General features: G+C 39.1%; 1 protein-coding gene across 6 annotated transcripts in view; it reads left to right on the forward strand.

Moving 5' to 3' along the window:
* RBFOX1 (RNA binding fox-1 homolog 1) overlaps positions 1–22,042 on the forward strand; it is a gene marked incomplete at both ends in the record, with an annotated part of 621,309 nt that overhangs the window by 99,915 nt on the left and 499,352 nt on the right. The gene's annotated exons all lie outside the window — the stretch shown is intronic.

The raw sequence follows: 22,042 nt of genomic DNA on the forward strand, positions 1-22,042 counted from the left end.
TCCCTCCTCCTTCTTCTGTAAGGTTGCATAAAATAATGCATGTTAAATACCTAACACACAGCATGGAAATATGTTTATGGTAAGATATACATATTTTGCTATATGTTGTTATATTTTTATAATTGCCATTAATTTGTTATTTTTTGTTATTGATTCTACAAAGTTTCCTTCTTCTTTAGCTGAAAAGTCACAATACAAATAATTATCCTACTGCTTTCTTTTTTATGATTCACACAGTTCAGCCAAGCCTTTTTGAGGTATAATCCTCATCTTAATTTTATTAAAGGGCTGTCAGTAATTCCTGTGCACATTTTCAGGTAGTTTCTTAGCATAGATAGCTGAGCCAGTCTTTTTTTGAAAAAATTTTAAATTGATGAATACTGCAGGTTTCAACTTTGGAATCTCTTTTTAATTCCCCAACTGAACTCTGAATCCTTCAGCCTTTTACTTCTCTGTAGCCAATTTCACATTTTGTCAGCCCCAAAACTTCAATGCTTAGGAAAAAAGAAGCCAGCTCTTTACTTTTCCCTGTAGATGTTATGCTCCTTTTTGCTATGATTTTGGCCCAAGTTGTTTCCAGCTATTTAAATGCCTACCTTCATCGTGTTTGCAGACCTTTATTTATTGTTTCTATCAAGACCAATGTCTGGGATTATAAAATGGTTTCATGTCACTTTCTATCTCTGCATAATTGGTAGTGTCTGTCTGCAGCAGGACTATGTAGAGGATTATGAGGTCATCGACAGGTTCATGGGGAAAGAGTGCAGTGATCAATTAATGATGTCTGCCATGGTCAGGGGATAGGAAAATATAATATGTGTGGTGTATATTTGCTTAGCTTCAGCACAGCACTCATTTCTATCTCAATAGCTGATTCCTCCCTTATTTTGTATTCCCTCAGCACTTCATGTGCTCATCTAATTCCCCCACCTTTCAAGAAGATATTAGTGCAATAAATAGGAATGCCGAGTGCAATTTGGCATGAACAGAGGGAGTGAAGTACATAGCTATGGTTTCCTGACTCTGCTATTCATGTAGCTTGGAACATAATTGTTCACCTTCCTTCTTCTGCAGAAAGGAGCCTCTGGAGGCTTGGGGAGTTTGTTTAAGAGTAACGATTAGGAACTTTATATCTACCCTAAGCCTTTTCTCTCCCATTTATCCATAGCTCATCACAAGCTATAAATAAAGTACCACATTCTCCCACTACATTGGACTTAAACATAACTATTTTAAATGGATGTGCTTTTTGAAATGATTGTGTGTATATGTTGCTTTAGAATGGATAACTAAATTTATTATATATTTGCTGACGATATCATCCCCCCAGTACTATTCGTAGGTACTTTACTGCTAAGTGTGAAGCACTAGATAAACTCTTCCAATCTTTATTTCTTTTAATCCTTAGGTCTCTCTAGGAATTAGGGAATATTATTATCCCCATTGTACAGATACAGAAACTGAAGATGTGGTAGTAAAGTTGCTGGCTAAGTAACTAGATACCTAGTAAATATTGAAACCAGTATTTGAATATGGGCAATCTAATTCCAGAGATTTCTATGTTGAAATACTGAAGGTAAAGTTCACCTTAAATTTATACAGTGCTGTATGTCAATTATATCTCAATAAAACTGGGAGCAAAGCAAAAACAATTTGAGAATAACCTAGTAGTCCACCAGAAAGGGAATTTTGGATTAAATTGTGCAACAACCCTAATGAAAGTTTCTATATACAGGCATCAAATATGATAATGCAGAAATAAGTGAATTTTTCCATGAGGGTCTCTTTTCTTCATTTGAATTACTCTCATTACTCATGAGAATCATCTTTCTAGAAATTTGCAAGAATAGAAGCCAGCATTTGTAGAAGTGATGCCAGCATGAGTGCTGGATGCTGAGAAGTTTCTAGTCAGTCCTTGAGTGGGAAGATGGAACATGTCCAGTGATCTGCATTTGGAGGATCCAGAATGAGAGCATCAGTGCTCACTCTCCCTCTAAACAGGCTCAAAGGTCGGGGTGGGGGGGCCCAAGTTGAGTTTTCCAGGTCAAGAACCACTAAAAACATATTTGTTCCCAGCACACAGCCAGCTGGTAAGATTGTCCCACTGGTGCTGACATTTATTGTAACAAGAGTCTGTTTCCTTCTCTCATAGATGCAGCCAGCTTCTTACAAGGGAGCTGGTGTCTTGCCAGAGAAACCCCTCCAAGCTCCAGCAGACGTGCCAGGGAAGCCAGCACTTTTCCCTGTAGCTGAAATGTGTCAATAATGGTGGAATGATGTCTAGTTTTTTTATTTTTTTATTTTTTTAAAGCAGAATAGATTTTTATTTTATAGATATCTGCTATCTGTAAAGAAGAAAGACCTTTTCAATAATCCAGAAGATTTCTTTTTCTTTTTTTTTTTTAAAGGATACTATGCTTACTTATTTAACCATTTCAGGATTATTTTTTCTTAGGGTTTTTTTAAATTGAGATATAGTTGATTTACAGCTGTATCTCAGGTGTACAACATAGTGATTTAAAAATTTTATAGGTTATACTCCACTTATAGTTGTTATAAAATATTGGCTATATTCCCTATGCTGTACAATATATCCTTGTAGCTTATTTATTTTATGTTATTTATTACTTTTTAAAGTTTATTTATTTATTTTTGGCTGCGTTGGTTCTTCTTTGCAGCGCACGGGCTTTCTCTAGTTGCGGCGAGCGGGGGCTACTCTTTGTTGCAGTGCGTGGGCTTCTCATTGCGGTGGCTTCGCTTGTTGCGGAGGATGGGCTCTAGGCGTGCGGGCTTCAGTTGTTGTGGCAGGTGGGCTCAGTAGTTGTGGCTCACAGGTTCTAGAGCTGAGGCTGAAGAATTGTGGTGCATGGGCTTAGTTGCTCCGCAGCATGTGGGATCTTCCCGGACCAGGGCTCGAACCCTGTCCCCTGCATTGGCAGTCAGATTCTTAACCACTGTGCCACCAGGCAAGTCCCCTTATTTTATACATAGTAGTTTGTAACTCTTAATCCCATAACTCTGTCTTGCCCCTTCCACTTCCCCTTCCCTCTGCCCACTGGTAACCACTAGTTTGTTTTCTATACCTGTGAATCTGTTTCTTTTTTGTTAAATTCATTTGTTTGTTTTCTTTTTTAGATTCCACATATAAGTGAAAACATCCAGTATTTGTCTTTCTCTGATGCATTTCACTAAACAATACCTTCCAGGTCCATCCATGTTGTTGCAAATGGCAAAATTTCATTTTTTTTAATGGCTCAGATATATACTATTGTGTCTATATCTATATCTATCTATCTATATCTATCTCTCTATCTATCTATATCTTCTTTATCATTCATCTATTGATGGACACATAGGTTGCTTCCTTGTCTTGGCTATTGTTAATAATGCTGCCGTGAACATTGGGGTACATGTATCTTTTCAAATTAGTGTTTTTGTTTTCTTCAGATATATACCCTGGAGTGGAATTGCTGGATCATATGGTAGTTCTATTTTTAGTTTTTGAAGAACCTCCATACTGTTTCCCACAGTAGCTGCACCAATTTACATTCCCACCAACAGTATACAGGGGTTCCCTTTGCTCCACATCTTCGCCAACATTTGTTATTTGTGGTCTTTTTGATGATAGCCATTCTGACAGGTGTGAGGTGCTGTCTCATTGTGGTTTCTTATGTTTTTTTGGAATCTCATTTTATTTTATTTATTTTTATTTTTTATACAGCAGGTTCTTATTAGTTATCTGTTTTATACATATTAGTGTATATATGTAAATCCCAATCTCCCAATTCATACCACCACCACAACCACAACCACCCCACCTTTCTCCCCTTGGGGTCCATACATTTGTTCTCTACATCTGTGTCTCTATTTCTGACTTGCAAACTTGTTCATCTGTGCCATTTTTCTAGATTCCACATATATGTGTTGATATACGATATTTGTTTTTCTCTTTCTGACTTACTTCACTCTGTATGACAGTCTCTAGGTCCATCCACCTCACTACAAATAACTCAGTTTCCTTCCTTTTTATGGCTGAGTAATATTCCATTGTATATATGTGCCACATCTTCTTTATCCATTCATCTGTTGATGGACACTTCTGTTGCTTCCATCTCCTAACTATTGTAAATAGAGCTGCAATGAACATTTTGGTACATGACTCTTTTTGAATTATGCTTTTCTCAGGGTATATGCCCAGTAGTGGGATTGCTGGGTCATATGGTAGTTCTATTTTTAGTTTTCTAAGGAATGTCCATACTGTTCTCCATAGTGGCTGTATCAATTTACATTCCCACCAACAGTGCAAAAGGGTTCCCTTTTCTCCACACCCTCTCCAGCATATATTGTTTGTAGATTTTTTGATGATGGCCATTCTGACCGGTGAGAGGTGATACCTCATTGTGGTTTTGATTTGCATTTCTCTAATGATTAGTGATGTTGAGCAGCTTTTCATGTGCTTCTTGACAATCTGTATGTCTTCTTTGGAGAACTGTCTATTTAGGTCTTCTGCCCATTTTTTGATTGGGTTGTTTGTTTTTTTAATATTGAGCTACATGAGCTGTTTATATATTTTGGAGATTAATCCATTGTCTGTTGATTCATTTGCAAATATTTTCTCCCATTCTGAGGATTGTCTGTTCATCTTGTTTATAGCTTCCTTTGCTGTGCAAAAGCTTTTAAGTTTCATTAGGTCCCATTTGTTTATTTTTGTTTTTATTTCCATTACTCTAGGAGGTGGATCAAAAAAGATCTTGCTGTGATTTATGTCAAAGGGTGTTCTTCCTATGTTTTCCTCTAAGATTTTTATAGTGTCTGCTCTTGCACTTAGGTCTTTAATCCATTTTGAGTTTATTTTTGTGTATGTTGTTAGGGAGCATTCATTGTTTTACATGTAGCTATCCAGTTTTCTGAGCACCACTTATTGAAGAGCCTGTCTTTTCTCCATTGTATATGCTTGCCTCCTTTGTCATAGATTAGTTGACCATAGGTGCCTGGGTTTATCTCTGAGCTTTCTATCCTGTTCCATTGATCTATATTTCTATTTTTGTGCCAGTACCATATTGTCTTTTCTACCATACCTTTGTCATTATAGTCTGAAGTCAGGGAGCCTGATTCCTCCAACTCCGTTTTTTTCCCTCAAGATTGCTTTGGCTATTCAGGGTCTTTTGTGTCTCCATACAAATTTGAAGATTTTTTGTTCTAGTTCTGTAAAAATTGCCACTGGTAATTTGATAGGGATTGCATTGAATCTGTAGATTGCTTTGGGTAGTATAATCAGTTTCACAATATTGATTCTTCCAATCCAAGGACATGGTATATCTCTCCATTTGTTTGTGTAATCTTTGATTTCTTTCATCAGTGTCTTATAGTTTTCTGCATACAGGTCTTTTACCTCTTAGGTAGGTTTATTCCTAGGTATTTTATTCTTCTTGTTGCAATGGTGAATGGGATTATTTCCTTAATTTCTCTTTCTGATATTTTGTTGTTAGTGTATAGGAATGCAAGAGATTTCTGTGCATGATTTCTGTATCCTGCAAATTTACCAAATTCACTGATTAGCTCTAGTAGTTTTCTGGTGGCATCTTTAGGATTCTCTCTGTATAGTATCATGTCATCTGCAAACAGTGACAGTTTTACTTCTTTTCTGATTTGTGTTCCTTTTATTTCTTTTTCTTCTCTGATTGCTGTGGCTAGGACTTCCAAAACTATATTGAATAATAGTGGCAAGAGTGAACATCCTTGTCTTCTTCCTGATCTTAGAGGAAATCCTTTCAGTTTTTCACCATTGAGAATGATGTTTGCTGTGGGTTTGTTGTATATGGAATTTATTATGTTAAGGTAGATTCCCTCTGTGCCCACTTTCTGGAGAGTCTTTATCATAAACGGATGTTGAATTTTGTCAAAAGCTTTTTCTGCATCTATTGAGATGATTGTAAGGTTTTTATTCTACAATTTGTTAATGTGGTGTATCACATTGATTGATCTGCATATATTGAAGAATCCTTGCATCTCTGGGATAAATCTGACTTGATCATGGTGTATGATCCTTTTAATTTGTTGTTGGATTCTGTTTGCTAGATTTTTTTTTTTTTTTTTTTTTTTTTTTTTTTTGCGGTATGCAGGCCTCTCACTGTTGTGGCCTCTCCCGTTGTGGAGCACAAGCTCCGGACGTGCAGGCTCAGCGGCCATGGCTCATGGGCCCAGCCGCTCCATGGCATGTGGCATCTTCCTGGACCGGGGCATGAACCCGTGTCCCCTGCATTGGCAAGCAGACTCTCAACCACTGCACCACCAGGGAAGCCCTGTTTGCTAGTATTTTGTTGAGGAATTTTGCATCTATATTCATCAGCGATATTGGTCTGTAATTTTCTCTTTTTTGTAGTATTTTTGTCTGGTTTTGGTATCAGCATGATGGTGGCCTCCTAGAATGAGTTTGGGAGTGTTCCTTCCTCTGCAATTTTTTGGAAGAGTTTGAGAAGGGTAGGTGTTAGCTCATCTCTAAATGTTTGATAGAATTCACCTGTGAAGCCATCTGGTCCTGGTCTTTTGCTTGTTGGAAGATTTTTAATCACAGTTTCAATTTCATTACTTGTGATAGGTCTGTTCATATTTTCTATTTCTTCCTGGTTCAGTCTTGGAAGGTTATACCTTTCTAAGAATTTGTCCATTTCTTCCAGGTTGTCCATTTTATTGGCAAAGAGCTGCTTGTAGTAGTCTCTTATGATGCTTTGTATTTCTGCAATGTCCATTGTAACTTCTCCTTTTTCATTTATAATTTTGATTTGAGTCCTCTCCCTCTTTTTCTTGATGAGTCTGTCCAGTGGTTTATCAATTTTGTTTATCTTCTCAAAGAACCAGTTTTTAGTTTTATTGATCATTGCTGTTGTTTCCTTTGTTTCTATTTCATTACTTCTTCTCTGATCTTTATGATTTCTTTCCTTCTGCTAACTTTGGGTTTTGTTTGTTCTTCTTTCTCTAGTTCCTTTAGGTGTAAGTTTAGATTGTTATTTGAGATTTTTCTTGCTTCTTGAGGTAGGATTGTATTGCTATAAACTTCCCTCTTAGAACTGCTTTTGCTGCATCCCATAGGGTTTGGATCTTCGTGTTTTCATTGTCATTTGTCTCTAGGTATTTTTGATTTCCTCTTTGACTTCTTCAGTGATCTCTTGGTTATTTAGTAATGTATTGTTTAGCCTCCATGTGTTTGAGTTTTTTAAGTGTTTTTCCCTGTAATTGTTATCTAATCTCATAGCATTGTGGTCGGAAAAGATGCTTGATATGATGTCAGTTTTCTTAAATTTACTGAGGCTTGATTTGTGACCCAAGGTGTGATCTATCCTAGAGAATGTTTCGTGTGCACTTGAGAAGAAAGTGTAATCTGCCTTTTTCAGTTGGAATGTCCTATAAATATCAATTAAATCTTATCTGGTCTATTGTGTCATTTAAAGCTTGTGTCCTTATTAATTTTCTGTCTGGATGATCTGTTCGTTGGTGTAAGTGAGGTGTTAAAGTCCCCCACTATTATTGTGTTACTGTCAATTTCCTCTTTCATAGTTGTTAGCATTTGCCTTATGTATAGTGGTGCTCCTATGTTGGGTGCATATATATTTATAATTGTTATATCTTCTTCTTGAAATGGTCCCTTGATCATTATGTAGTGTCCTTCCTTGTCTCTTGTAACATTCTTTATTTTAAAGTGTATTTTATCTGATATGAGTATTGCTACTCCAGCTTTCTTTAGATTTCCATTTGCATGGAATATCTTTTTCCATCCCCTCACTTTCAGTCTGTATGTGTCCCTAGGTCTGAAGTGGATCTCTTGTAGACAGCATATATATGGGTCTTGTTTTTGTGTCCATTCAGTGAGTCTGTGTCTTTTGGTTGCAGCATTTAATCCATTCACATTTAAGGTAGTTATCGATATGTATGTTCCTAGTACCATTTTCTTAATTGTTTGAATGACCCAAGTTTCCTTTTCCTTGAAATGTTGACATCAGTTGACCATGTGCCCCTGAGGGGATCACCGTCTCACCCAAGTTTGCATCAAGCCATTTTTCTAAACCAAAACGGTACTCTCCAGAGGATGATTTCTATGCCCACTGTTAAAAGAAGAGCATCACTTTTACCTGGTTTCAGATAGAATAATTTGACACTCTTTCAGGCACAGTGGCATGAAAGAGAAAAACTACATGTTTTGAGTTTGTTTTTGTAGGTCCTTTTCTTCTCTTGTGTTTCCCACTTAGAGAGTTTCCTTTAGCATTTGTTGTAGAGCTGGTTTGGCGGTGCTAAATTCTTTTAGCTTTTGCTTGTATGTAAAGCTTTTGAGTTCTCCATCGAATCTGAATGAGATCCTTGCCAGCTAGAGTAATCTTGGCTGTAGGTTCTTCCCTCTCATCACTTTAACTATATTGTGCAACTCCCTTCTGGCTTGTAGTTTCTGCTGAGAAATCAGCTGTTAACTTTATAGGAGTTCCCTTGTACATTATTTGTCATTTTTCCCTTGTTGCTTTTAATAAATTTTCTTTGCCTTTAATTCTTGTCAATTTGATTACTATGTGCCTCAGTGTGTTTCCCCTTGGGTTTATCCTGCCTAGGGCTCTCTGTGCTTCCTGGACTTGGGTGGCTATTTCCTTTCCCATGTTATGGAAGTTTTTGACTCTAGTCTCTTCATATATTTTCTTGGGTCCTTTCTCTCTCTCTTCTCCTGGGACCCCTATAATGTGAACGTTGGTGCATTTAATGTTGTCCCAGAGCTCTCTTAGGTTGTCTTCATTTCTTTTCATTCTTTTTTCTTTATTCTGTTCCGCAGCAGTGAGTTCCACCATTCTGTCTTCCAGGTCACTTATCTGTTCTTCTGCCTCAGTTATTCTGATATTGATTCCTTCTAGTGTATTTTTCATTTCACTTATTGTATTGTTCATCTCTCTTTGTTTGTTCTTTAATTCTTCTAGGTCTTTATTAAACATTTCTTGCATCTTCTCCATCTTTGCCTCCATTCCTTTTCCGAGGTCCTGGATCATATTCACTATCATTATTCTGAATTCTTTTTCTGGAAAGTTGCCTATCTTCACTTCACTTAGTTGTTTTTCTGGGGTTTTATCTTGTTCCTTCACCTGGTACATAGTCCTCCACCTTTTCATTTTGTCTATCTTTCTGTGAATGTGGTTTTCATTCCACAGGCTGCAGGATTGTAGTTCTTCTTGCTTCTGCTGTCTGCCCTCTGGTGGATGAGGCTATCTAAGAGGCTTGTGCAAGCTTCCTGATGGGAGGGACTGGTGGTGGGTAGAGCTGGGTGTTGCTCTGGTGGGCAGAGCTCAGTAAAACTTTAATCTGCTTGTCTGCTGATGGGTGGGGCTGGGTTCCCTCCCTGTTGGTTGTTTGGCCTGAGGCGACCCAGTACTGGAGCCTAGAGACTTTTTGGTGGGGCTAATGGAAGACTTCAGGAGGGCTTATGCCAAGGCGTACTTCCCAGAACCTCTTCTGCCAGTGTCCTTGTCCCCGCTGTGAGCCACAGCCACACCCCTATCCCCCCCGCCTCTGCAGGAGACCCTCCAACACTAGCAGGTAGGTCTGGTTCTGTCTCCCATGGGGTCACTGCTCCTTGCCCCAGGTCCTGATGTGCACACTACTTTGTGTGTGCCCTCCAAGAGTGGAGTCTCTGTTTTCTCCCCCGTCCTGTAAAGTCCTGTAGTCTAATCTCTCTAGTCTTCAAAGTCTGATTCTCTTGGAATTCCTCCTCCCATTTCCGGATCCCCAGCTTGGGAAGCCTGATGTGGGGCTCTGAACCATCACTCCAGTGGGTGGACTTCTGTGGTACAATTGTTCTCCTGTTTGTGAGTCACCCACCCAGTGGTTATGGAAGTTAATTTTATTGTGATTGCACCCCTCCTACCATCTCACTGTGGCTTCTCCTTTGTCTTTGGATGTGGGGCATCTTTTTTGGTGAGTTCCAGTGTCTTCCTGTTGATGGTTGTTCAGCAGTTAGTTGTGATTACGGTGCTCTAGCAAGAGGGAGTGTGCACATGTCCTTCTACTCCACCATCTTGCCCCAATCAGCCATGGAATGATATCTAGTTTTTAAAATAAATTGAAATTGTATCTATATATCATGTATCTGTCTATTCTCTCTCTCTCTCTCTCTGTCTCTCTCTCCATATATATGATTATATGATGGTTAAAACGAATATGTATAGTCATTCATTTGAATATTCATTTCACTATTATCATAATTCTATAAATATTAATGAGCAAGTTTGTTTAGACCCCATTGTGCAGATGATAACACTGATATAAGAATCCAGATTTCTTGATTCCCAGATAAAGAAAAAGCAAAGGTCAATTTAAAACAGCTCTCTTCTTCTCTTCTTCCTCCTTCTTATCTTTCTCTTTCTTCCTCTCCCTATTTTTTCTTGTTAAGGAATCATAGACTCAAAAACTGGATGAATAATGTAAGATATTCTCTGGTCCATCCCCTGAAAAGGCAGGTTGAAGTTAAGACAACTGGGCTTAGCTCCCATTTTGGTCAAGATCTGGCATTACAGTCTTGGACAGATCACCTAGCATCTTTACTGTTCTGTTCTATTGTATGTAAATGCAGACTTTTCTATATTGTGCCTAAGATTGCAGGGAAGGGATTATGCCCATCTTATTTATCTGCCAAGCAATGTGGTACCCATATAAATAACTCCCAAACTACTGAAAGCATCTGCAGCTCAAGACTCTCAAATTTTATTTTTCTTATTTTAATATCAGCCAACTAAGATTGGAAATGGTTTTGACTTGTCTGAGTTGAAGCACAGGGAATCTACTGGCCAATTTCCTTTGACTATTACCTTGTTTGATTTGGATGGAGGGGCAGGGAATTGTATAAATGTCACTGTGGAGAGCCCTTGTCCCCTGGTAATTAGTAACCTTATCAGTTCAGAGCAAAGAGACATGTTCAGAGATTTTGCTTTAGAAAACAGCACACGGATGAGGGAATTTTATGACTATGTATGAAGAGCCTGGTCTGGTGATGTTTTGCTTTTGCAAGTAGGTGACTGACCTCATTCACCATCTGATCTGTTCCTTTCATTGCCTGGTTCTTCTGTTCCCTTTATTACTCCCTAGAATGTCAGTCTTCCTACCACTTTCCCCCCTCAGAGTTTCAATAAACTTCCTCAGGATCTCAGTTTGTAAACAGCAAAATAGTTTGAGGATATTTTTTTCAAGTTTATTTAAATTTTTTTTCCACGACAGAAATAATCCATGTCTGTTGCAAAAATCCAAAACAGAAAAGAATAAGAGCGCATGAAATATAGGAAACTCCCCTTCCAAATCCTATACTCTAGAGATAACGGCTTTATTGTTTATAATTTCTCCTCTGCATACAGACACACACACACACACACACACACACACACACACACACACACACACAACCACATTTCAAAATCATGTGAGTATGCACACCATGTTTTAACTCATTTCCCCAGCTACTTGATGCCTGTATGGAATCTTTTGTTACAGTTGTCACATAATTTAATCCAAAATTCCCCTTCTGATGGACTACTAGGTTACTCTCAATTTTTTTTTTGCATTTGTTCCTTCCAGTTATATTGAGATATGATTGACAGACAGCACTGTATAAATTTAAGGTATGCTGCATAATGATTTGACTGACTGACATCATGAAATGATTCCCACAATAAGTTTAGTGAACATCCATCATCTCATATAGATACAAAATTAAAGGAATAGAAATGTTTCCTTGTGATGGGAACTCTTAGGATTTACCCTCTTAACAACCTTCATATATAACACACGGCAGTGTTCATTATATTTATCATGTCGTATGTTACATCCCTAGTACTTATTTTTCTTATAACTGGAAGCTTGTACCTTTTGATTGCCTTCATCCAATTCCCTCTCCCTCCTCCCCCACCTCTGGCAATCACACATCTGATCTTTTTTTTTCTGAGTTTTGTTTGTTCATTTTTGAACTATCATTGACCTATATAATATTAAGTTAGTTTCTGTGGTACAACATAGCGATTCAATATTTCTATAAATTTCAAAATGATCACCACAATTAAGTCTAGTTACCATCTGTCACCATGCAAAGATACTACATAATTATTAACTATATTTCCCCACACTGTACGTTTCATACCTGACTCATTTATTTTGCAACTGGAAGTTTGTACCTGCTAATCTCCCTCACCTATTCCTCTCCTTCCCCCTACCCCCTCACTTCTGCAACCACCTTTTTGTTCTCTATATCTATGATTATTTCTGTTTGGTTATGTTTGTTAGATTCCACATATAAGTGAAATAGTACAGTATTTGTCTTTCTCTGTCTAACTTATTTCACTTAGCATAATACCCTCCAAGTCCATCCATGTTGTTGCAAATGGCAGAATTTCATTCTTTTTTATGGCTGAGTAATATTGCATTTTACTATATATATATATATATATATATATATATATATATATATAATATCTTCTTCATCCATTCATCTATTGATGGGCACTTAGGTTGCTTCCATATTTTGAATATTGTAAATAATGTTGCAATGAACATTGGGGTGCATGTATATTTTCAAATTGGTGTTTTCATTTGTTTTTCGGATAAATTCCCAGGAGTGGAATTGCTGGAGCCTCTTTCCAGATCTATCATTTGAAAAAGTCTTCTCCCATTCAGTAGGTGACCTTTTCATTATTATTATTATTATTATATTAGCTTTTAAAAGCATTGCTGCCATACCTCTTTGCAGACATTTTCAAGTAACTCTAGGAGGGGCAGGAGATTTTAAGTGAACTATAAAATAAATAGTCTCCTTCTTGAATTAACCCTAAATCATAAACTGGAATAGGAGGCCAGGTCTGGTAAGGACCAAGACACATCACATTAACCCCTTCCTGAAGCTGAGGCCCTGAGGAAGACTTGTGATTGTTTTGAGCCTTTCAAAAGGCCTCCAGACCACAGGGGCGGAACTGCCATTTCAAACCCTCACCTTTGTCTTTGGCTGCCAAGAATACAATCCTATCCCCGTTCACTCTTTTCACAAGCATTTGTTGAGTACCTACTAGTGTTCGATGTTATCTATGTCAGGCACTGAGCATTCAGGGGATTAAAAGATGGGCTGGGTCCCTGCCAGGGTCGTTGTGTGCAGTTGTGTGGTTTGTGTACTGCTCCAAGGCACCTAGCTGTGGAGGGTCGGAGGCACTCTGCTTACAAGCCATGTACTCTGCTGTGAGGCTGAGTCAGCCTGTGGACAGAGCCACCAGAGGCCCTGGTCCCCACTCTGGAGCTCTTAATTTTGACTTATTTGCTGCCACTTCCAGATCTGTGATTCTGAGTAGGGTGAGAATATCAAATTTGATTTGCCTTTTTCTAGGCCAGGAATCAAGAGATTGTTATTATTCCTTTTGATGTTTTGTTCCTGAAGGTGATATAGCTGGAGATTCCCCGTCTCTGTCTCTATCTCTCTGCCTGTCTCTCACACACACACTTACCAGATTTCCTCCAAAGGAGTGAGTAATGTATATTTAAGAGAAAAATCTAAATCAGCAAACAACTTGAGGAGTTAAAGGTGAAGTTCTTCAGCTCTGGGTTAGAAGGAAAACAAGAAAACTAGAGAGAGGCCTATGAACAGACTGTGACTCAGAGAGGAAGGGGGGTGGAGAAGAGGGAGCCTGTGGGTGTTCAGGAAGGTCAGAGGTTGGAGACTGTGGAGCAGGGTGGCCTGGGGGAAGCCCCAGGGTCGGGATGGCCAGAGGTCAGTTAAGAACAGCTTGATGACCAGTTATAAGTTCTTTGCATGGTTGTAACAATGGACCACAACACCCTCCTGATACACTTGAACAGTCAGATGGGGGAGTACCTGGCTATGTGCCCCAGTCTTTTCTCGGCTGATGAACTAGAATGGCTCCAAGCAGGAATTCTGGGCAGACACCAGCCACAACAGCAGTGGCGCTTGGTGGAACCTTGAGGAACTCAGAGGGGCAGCTGTAATGTGGGCTCAGGGTGGATGGCCAACAGAGCATCCCTCAGAAGGGCATGGGAACATTCCCCAGGATGTGGGATGCCTCACTGGAGGAGCAGGACCTAAGCTTGGGCGATGCACAGACATGGTATCGGGTAGCACTGCTCTCTTCTGAATGTTCTTTCTGTCCTGATGACGGTGGGGAGAAATCCCAGATGGATGCACTTGCATCTCTACCTGCTCTCCAGCGCTTGCCAGTCTCCATTCTTAACAGAGAGGATGTTTTGGGCTTAGTATGTGACTAGTATAACAGTGCCCCACTTTCACTGCAGTTTTTTTTCCTCTGGCCATCTATGTGTCAAGTTCTGAAACATAAAGGGAAGCGCTTCTTCTAGACCAGGTGGAGTGAGTTGAAGAGGGCCTCCCCACCCCCCAAATTCACATCCACCTCAAATCTCAGAATGTGACCTTATTTGGAAATGGGGTCTTTGCAGATGTAATTAGTTAAGAATCTTGAGGTGACATTTTTTCTGGAGTCAGAGTGGACTCTCAATCCAATGACTGGTGTCTTTATAAGAGAAATAGAGGGAGATTTGGTCACACAGAGGCACAGAGGAAAGGTCATGTGAAGACGGAAACAGAGATTGGGGTGATGCTGCCACCAGCCAAGGAATGCCAGGAGCCACCAGAAGCTGAAAGGAGCAAGAGAGATTCCTTCCCTTCTAGCTGTCGGAAGGGGCACCACCCCCCTGACACCTTGACATTAGTCTTCCACCCTCCAGAACTGTTAGAGAAAAAATTTGTGTTGTTTTAAGCCACCACATTTGTAGTCATTTGTTTCAGCAGCCCTAGGAAACTGAGGGGTCTGCAAACTAAGGCCTGAGGGCCAGAGCTAGACTGCTTTAATATTTACAGAAACACAGCATTGCTTATTCATTTACATATTGTCTATGGTGGCTTTCAAGCTACAGCATCAGTGTCGAGGTTGCACAGAGACCATATGGCCCGCAAAGCCTAAAACATTTACTCTCTGGCCCTTTACAGAAAAAGCAAGCCAACCCCACTTCTAGGGAAGTATTTAATTTGTGTTCCTGTCTAGTGATGTTGGGAGATCATAAGAGACTGTTCTTAACAGCATAGAGCCACACAAGGTGGGGATTTTTTTTTTTTTTTTTACATAGATTTCAATTTTTTATGAAGCAGGTTTTTCCTCCCCAGAGGAAAAACATAAAATGCTCTGGAATAGTTTACAGCATTAGCTACATTTAAGGGATTCAATGAAGCAAAATGGTCTGCTTTCTGTTGAATCAATCAGCATTAAAGTTCACTTACCAATGACAGCTTTTATATGAGCAGCAGCTTTGTATTAATAATGCTAATGGGGGTGTGGTTCCCCCAGCAAGCTGAGGTTTCATTTGGAAGGTTTGGAGAGCCTAAGTGAGTTTCTTCACTCTGAGCAGTAAATGAACCAAGGTCTGATGTGCAGCTGGCCGGAGAGTGAAGGAAGAAAAGTTTTGTTTGCTATGTTCTAGAGAGTAAAACTCAGCAGGCGAAGTTGAACAAGTGAACAACTAACCTTAATGGTCTCATTAACAAAATGAAAAGGCAACCTGTAGAATGGGAGGAAATATTTGAAAACCATATATCCAATAAGGGGTTAATATCCAAGATATATAAAGAACTCATACAACTCAGTAACCAAAACACTAAGGTACTGAATAAACATTTTTTTCCAAGGAAGACATTCAGATGGCTATCAAGTACATGAAAAGGTGCTCAACGTCACTAATCATTGGGGAAATGCAAATCAAAACCATAATGAGCTACCACCTCACACCTGTTAAGTTGGCCATCTTCGAGAAGACGAGATAACAAGTGCTGGTGAGGATGTGGAGAAAAGGGAACCCTGTTCCCTTTGTCGGTGGGAATGTACATTGATTCAGCCACTATGGAGACAGGATGGAGGTTCCTCAAAAAATTAAAAAAGGAACTACCATTTGATCCAGCAATCCCACTTCTGGGTATGTGTCCAAAGGAAATGGAAACAGGATATTGAAAAGATACCTGCACTCCCATGTGTATTGCAGCATTATTTATAGTAACCAAGATATGGAAACCATCTAAGTGTTTGTCAGAGGATGAATGGATAAGGAAGATACACAATGGAATGTAATTCAGCCATGAGAAAAAAGGAAACCCTGCCATTTGTGACAACAGGGATGGATCTTGAGGGCATTATGCTAAGTGAGATAATTCAGAGAAAATCAACTACTGTGTGATATCACTTACATGTGGAATCTAAAAAAGCTGAACTCATAGAAACAGAGTAGAATGGTGGTTATCAGGGAATAAGGGATGGTGGAATTGGAAAGATGTTGGTGAAAAGGTACACACTTGCATTAGAAGATGAATTAGTTCTGGTGATCTAATACAAGGTCGCGATTATAGTCAACAGTACTGTATTGTATACTCCAAAGTTCTAAGAGACTGGCTCTTAAATGTTCTCAGCACAAGAAAGAAATGATAACTTTGTGACTTGATAGAGTTGTTAGTTAACTCTATTGGTGGTTATCATATTGCAATATATAAATGTATCAAAATCAGCACGTTCACTTTAAACTTACACAACGTTATATGTTGATTATGTCTCATTAAAAACACACACACACACATACATAACAATGGTCAGATTGTCCTCCAGCTCTTAGGCAATGTGAATTTGTGAATCTCATCGGCCAGCTCAGGAAGATAGCCATAGGAAACCTAACTAATTTCATTCATACTGGTACAGAAAGCCTTCAGTTATAAGTTAATAGAAACAGCCACACACACGCAAGAGCAAAACAGTTAGAAGGGCCTTACTTGTTTTTCTGCTTTACATCTTGGTTGAGGCAATTTTTATTTCCTTTGCGTATTTCACTGAGAAGACTCAACCACTTCTAGCCATAACTTCCTTTCCTTCCTGTAACGAATTTTCTCCATAGATTTATTCTTCAGTCTCTAAAAATATCCGTCCCACATTATTTATTCACTCCATAATGCATACCATCCAAAGACAACAATTTTGCCAATAAACTGTTATTCTAATGAATAATTCATGCAGCCTTCATTCTCCTGACATGAACAAATATACTTTCAAATGGGAAGAGTGTGGCTGTATTTTAGTCTTTACTCCATTTTTTAACATTATATATTTTTTAAAGGTTTTCCAATGTCCTTTCTTGGGTGAACTCCATGGGGAAAAATTATAATACTCTAATTAAAAGAAATAAACCATGGCACAGAATCATAACTGAATTTATATACAGTGTTTGTTACACTGACAATAGGTGTTTGGATGTGGAGGAAAAAGGAAGCAAATCAGCCAGTGTTTCAGGGTAGGGAAAATGTGTTCTCTCCTAATAAGAAGACATCACCAATCATTGTTTCAAATTCTGCCAACATCCACAGCCATAGTTTCCTTCTATATACATGGACAGGGTTCAGTATGATGGTGATGATGAAAATGATGATGGTAGTAACAATAATAATTATTATCATCATCATTTTTGAGTTCCTTTGAGATGCTAGGCATTGGGCTAAGGACTTTCCATGTATCAGGGTTTCCACAACCTTGGTGCTGTTGATATTTTGGATCAGATAAGTCTTTGTTGGCAAGGGGAGGTGCTCTATGCATTTGTAGGATGTTTAGCAGCATCCTACAAATCTACTCTACCCACTAGATCTAGCATTAACACCGTCCTCCAGGTGACAAGCAAAAATGTCTCCAGACATGGCCAAATGTCCCCTGGAGGACAAAAATCCCCCAGCTGAGAGCTGCTGATATGCATGACTAACTGTGTCTTCATAACATTCTTACATGACAAGTGAATTATTAGCCCCATTTATAAATGAAGAAACAAAAGCTCAGAGTCATTGACAGAACCCAAATTTGGTGCAAATTTTACTGCCACATCAATGTTAAGTCTATTTTGTTGCATGTGATGATTCATAGCGTCAATTCATCTGCCTTCTCCTCTTACACGGGTGATATTTTCAAACTGAAAAAATACATAATTGATATAATTAGTATTTTGGCACATGTGCACTGGATAATTAATATTATCTTATGAGTTACACAGAGATAACTTCAAAATCCTGAAACCTGGGCTTCCCTGGTGGCGCAGTGGTTGGGAGTCCGCCTGCCGATGCAGGGGACGTGGGTTTGTGCCCCGGTACGGGAAGATCCCACATGCCACGGAGTGGCTGGGCCCGTGAGCCATGGCCGCTGAGCCTGCGTGTCCGGAGCCTGTGCTCTGCAATGGGAGAGGCCGCGACAGTGAGAGGCCCGCGAACCAAAAAAAAGAAAAAATCCTGAAACCTCTTGCATAAGAAGTATAGATGACATGATGACAAAATTAATAATCACTATCACAATAGTAACAATAACAGTAGTGATTCCTCTTCATCCTTCCCGCCACAACTTATTGGGCACTTCCTGTGTGACAGGCTGAGAAATTTGCCTAGATTACCTATTTCATTCCCATATCTGAGAGGTACCTACTTTGGTTAACGCCTAACCCAAGGCAGTGTGATTAAGGTTTGTTTTGTTCTCCGTTGTATCCTAAGCATTTAAAACAGTGCCTTGCACAGAGTCAGGCCTCCATGGATGTTGGTTGAATGAGGGACTTATGAGGAAATGGAATCTTAGAGAAAGTATAAATGTTGCTAAGTTGTTAATGGACCTTCAACTCAGACACTCAGTCTGATCTCAGAGCCCCCACTGCTACCCATGGTGTCTCTGTTCAGTAGCTATATGTTAGCTGTCTCACATCTGCTCCTTTGAACCAATGCGTCTGTCTTTCTGACTCTACCTTCTTGTCCAGTTTTCCCCCAGTTTTCTCTTGCTGGTGATGGCAGCAAACACACTGTTCCATCTTGCTCCACAGCCTTTGCTCAATCTCTGCCTTCCACCTAGAATGCCTCATTATCTCCCTTTGTCTAAATCTTATTTAATTTTGGAGGCCCAGCTCAACTCTAACTTTCTTCTGGAATATTCTCCCTATATTCTTGAACTCTCAGGGCCTCTCAGGAATCCCACTGCCATTGCCAGCCAACAACTGATGAAGAGCAGTGCAAAACATCCAGGATTAAATCCCCGCTCTATCCCTATAAGAAGTATGATCTTGGGCAAGCAACTTAAAAGTCTTTGAAATCTCAATGTCCTCCACTGTGTAATGAGAACAATAATATTGCCGTAGCTCCCAGTTTACTGAGGATTCAATGAGAAAATACTTAGCCTAGCCCTTGACACGTAGCATGTTCTTAATAAATTACTGTCATCATTAATGTCACAATGACCCTATATGATATATTCTCTGATTGATTCATATGAGCTTGTCTAATCTTCCCAACTGGACTGTCGGATTATAGAAAGACATTTCTTTCAGAGTAGATCTTTAACGTGCTACAGAGTTCAGCGTAAGAGGTAAAACTGTGACCAGGAGGCCACCTCAATGTTCAAAACATAATTTGCTCTCTTTGTGTTCTGAGCTCTGGTGTCTTTATCAATAATATGGAAAAGGCCATTTCCATTTACTCTGCCATACCAGACGGGCCATTGCAAATGGGTTTATTTATATGGTAAGCAATCTGCCAGTGTTTTCGGAGCATATAAGCATCAGAACTGGAATAACTCATTATCAGTCTGTCTCAATGCTTCACTGAGGTTTCTGAGTCCTTTGGACATTGGCTTTGCCACTCTTTTTACCTGTAAAATTTTGCTTAACCTATAGCTTAAAGTGGGGGTGATTACTGAGACGCATCTCCATTTATGAGTGCCACTTAAGGGAGGATATATCCCCAGGGAGACCAATTTCCAGAACAGACACATGGACTCAGGTTCCAGATCTCGTCTTCGAGGCTGTGTGGAACAGTAAGCAGAGTACATTGGTCACAGAGAGGCTGGTTTTGGGTTCCAGTTTTGTCAGGGTTCACATGAGCTTGGGCAATTTGAAAAAAAAAAAAAATCTTTGTGTGCCTTGATGCTCTCATCTATAAAACAAAGCATCCAAATCAGATAAATTATGAATTAGCTTTCATTTCTGTAATTCTGCATCCCAGAATTGAAGTTCATTGGTATGAACCAGTAACTTCCTATTTTCCCTAATTTCCCTAAAATCCACATTCCCCACAATAAATTTACCACAATAGTGCTTTCAAATCCCATTTAGAAACTCTGCTCCCCTCATACACACACTCGCGTTTTTTATTCCCCAATGCCCCACACATTTTCTTAATAAAGTATATAATAAAACTAAATCTTCCCACTGGAGTGTTTAGAATGTGGAAGACATTGTTATTCCCTCCATGGCAGTGGTAGATAAAAAATACATACTTCTCTCTCTCCCGAAACCACCCTTTGATCCTCAGCCTTTTATCAGCAAATCAGAAGTGCTACCTTCTGCAAATTAGCACCACCTCCTGAGAAATTATGCCAAATTCCATTAAATGTAATCAGCATTCCCGTTGTTTCCTTCACACTGCAAATAACAACAAAAAAAATCTCTCTCTGAGGGAACACACATCATCCCACGTTATACCAACAGTGTCGGCATGAGGCTGGAAACAGAAGACTGAAAAGGATCTTAACACACAACTAGGAGTTCACCATCACGGAGGCAAAAGTGACAGGATCAAAACCTTCATTTTTGACTTTTCAAAGTGAACGTTGGCTTCCCAACCGTGGAGTTAAACTGGGGAACATGGGGAGATAATTATCTCCCTCAATATAAAACTGACCAGCCGGTGAAGTTTTGAAGCAGGAGACTCAAATATCCTAAAGCAATACATTTCAAAACCAAATTTTGGGACCCACCCCATGTGGTTTCCATATAAAAGAACTGCAAACGAAACAAACAAAAACAAAGAAAAATCTACTTTTCCTGGAATCTCATGGTAGAAATGACATTTTAATACCCAACAAGAAGAAAGAATATGAGCTCAGCATAAAGAACAGTGCTTAATATTAGACACATTTTATTAATAATGATTATAGATACATAGAAATATTATTTCATTTAATTCATTAAAGTTACAGAATTATTTTGTTATTAATATAAAAATGAAAGAAAAACAATCACTACTTTTAATCCTCTTTTATTTCAGATTTCACCAGAGGCTATGGAAATTTAGTCAAAGCAAACCTGCGTTTAGAATCCAGCTTCATAAGGGATTTTTAGCTACAGCACAGCACCGCTGCCAAAAACAGATGTCCCTCCAAACCCCATTCACTTTAATGCTATAAAACAGAATTCAGAAGCAACCAGATATGTGTGCATATCTGTGCAGAAAGGTTCAGAAAGGAAGATGCTCGTTTCAAATGTTATGTGCAAAATTGAGTTCAATTTGACAGGCATCTTTTTCTTCCTCTCGGAAGCCATTTTGTCTCTTTACTTCTAGCTTCCTTCCTTGTATTTCAGCGTTTGTCATTTCAATTACAGTACTGCAAACTATTTTTACACTTTGAATGCCATTTTCAGAAACACTAGGGAAAGAGCAGTAAAAATATTAGGAGGTGGTAGTTAAGACTGAGAATGGCTCTGAGAGGGTGGAACAAATTTAGGACGTTTTTTATTTTAATCACCTATAGAGAAAATAATTCCGTAGACTCATCCACAGTTCAGTTCCACTTACAGCACAAAGCATCCTAAAATTGAATACAGAGTATTATTCTCTAGCCCAGTGTCATAACTGATATATGATACAAGTTAAATAACTTATGTGCCCATTTGCTTCTCTGACAGTTGAGGGTAAGAACAAACATTTACCCACCCTGGATCACACTGAGAAGTGAAATAAAAGACAAATCACTAGGTCTCTTCTGAAGAAAGAGTTCAGTCAAACATCGTGAGCTGGTTCGTGGAGGTTTATTCATTCAACACATATTTATTGAGCACCTGGGTTGTGTTGGACGGTGCATGAAGTTTGTATGACACTCATGGAACTTACTGTCCCTTCCCCATGCAAAGTCAGTTTAGATCTCTTTATAACTGAATTAATCTTGATTCTATTACTGGTGATAAAAAAACTCCA

The sequence above is a fragment of the Hyperoodon ampullatus genome (genome assembly GCF_949752795.1).
Source record: "Hyperoodon ampullatus genome assembly, chromosome: 14".
NCBI classification, from domain to species: domain Eukaryota; kingdom Metazoa; phylum Chordata; class Mammalia; order Artiodactyla; family Ziphiidae; genus Hyperoodon; species Hyperoodon ampullatus.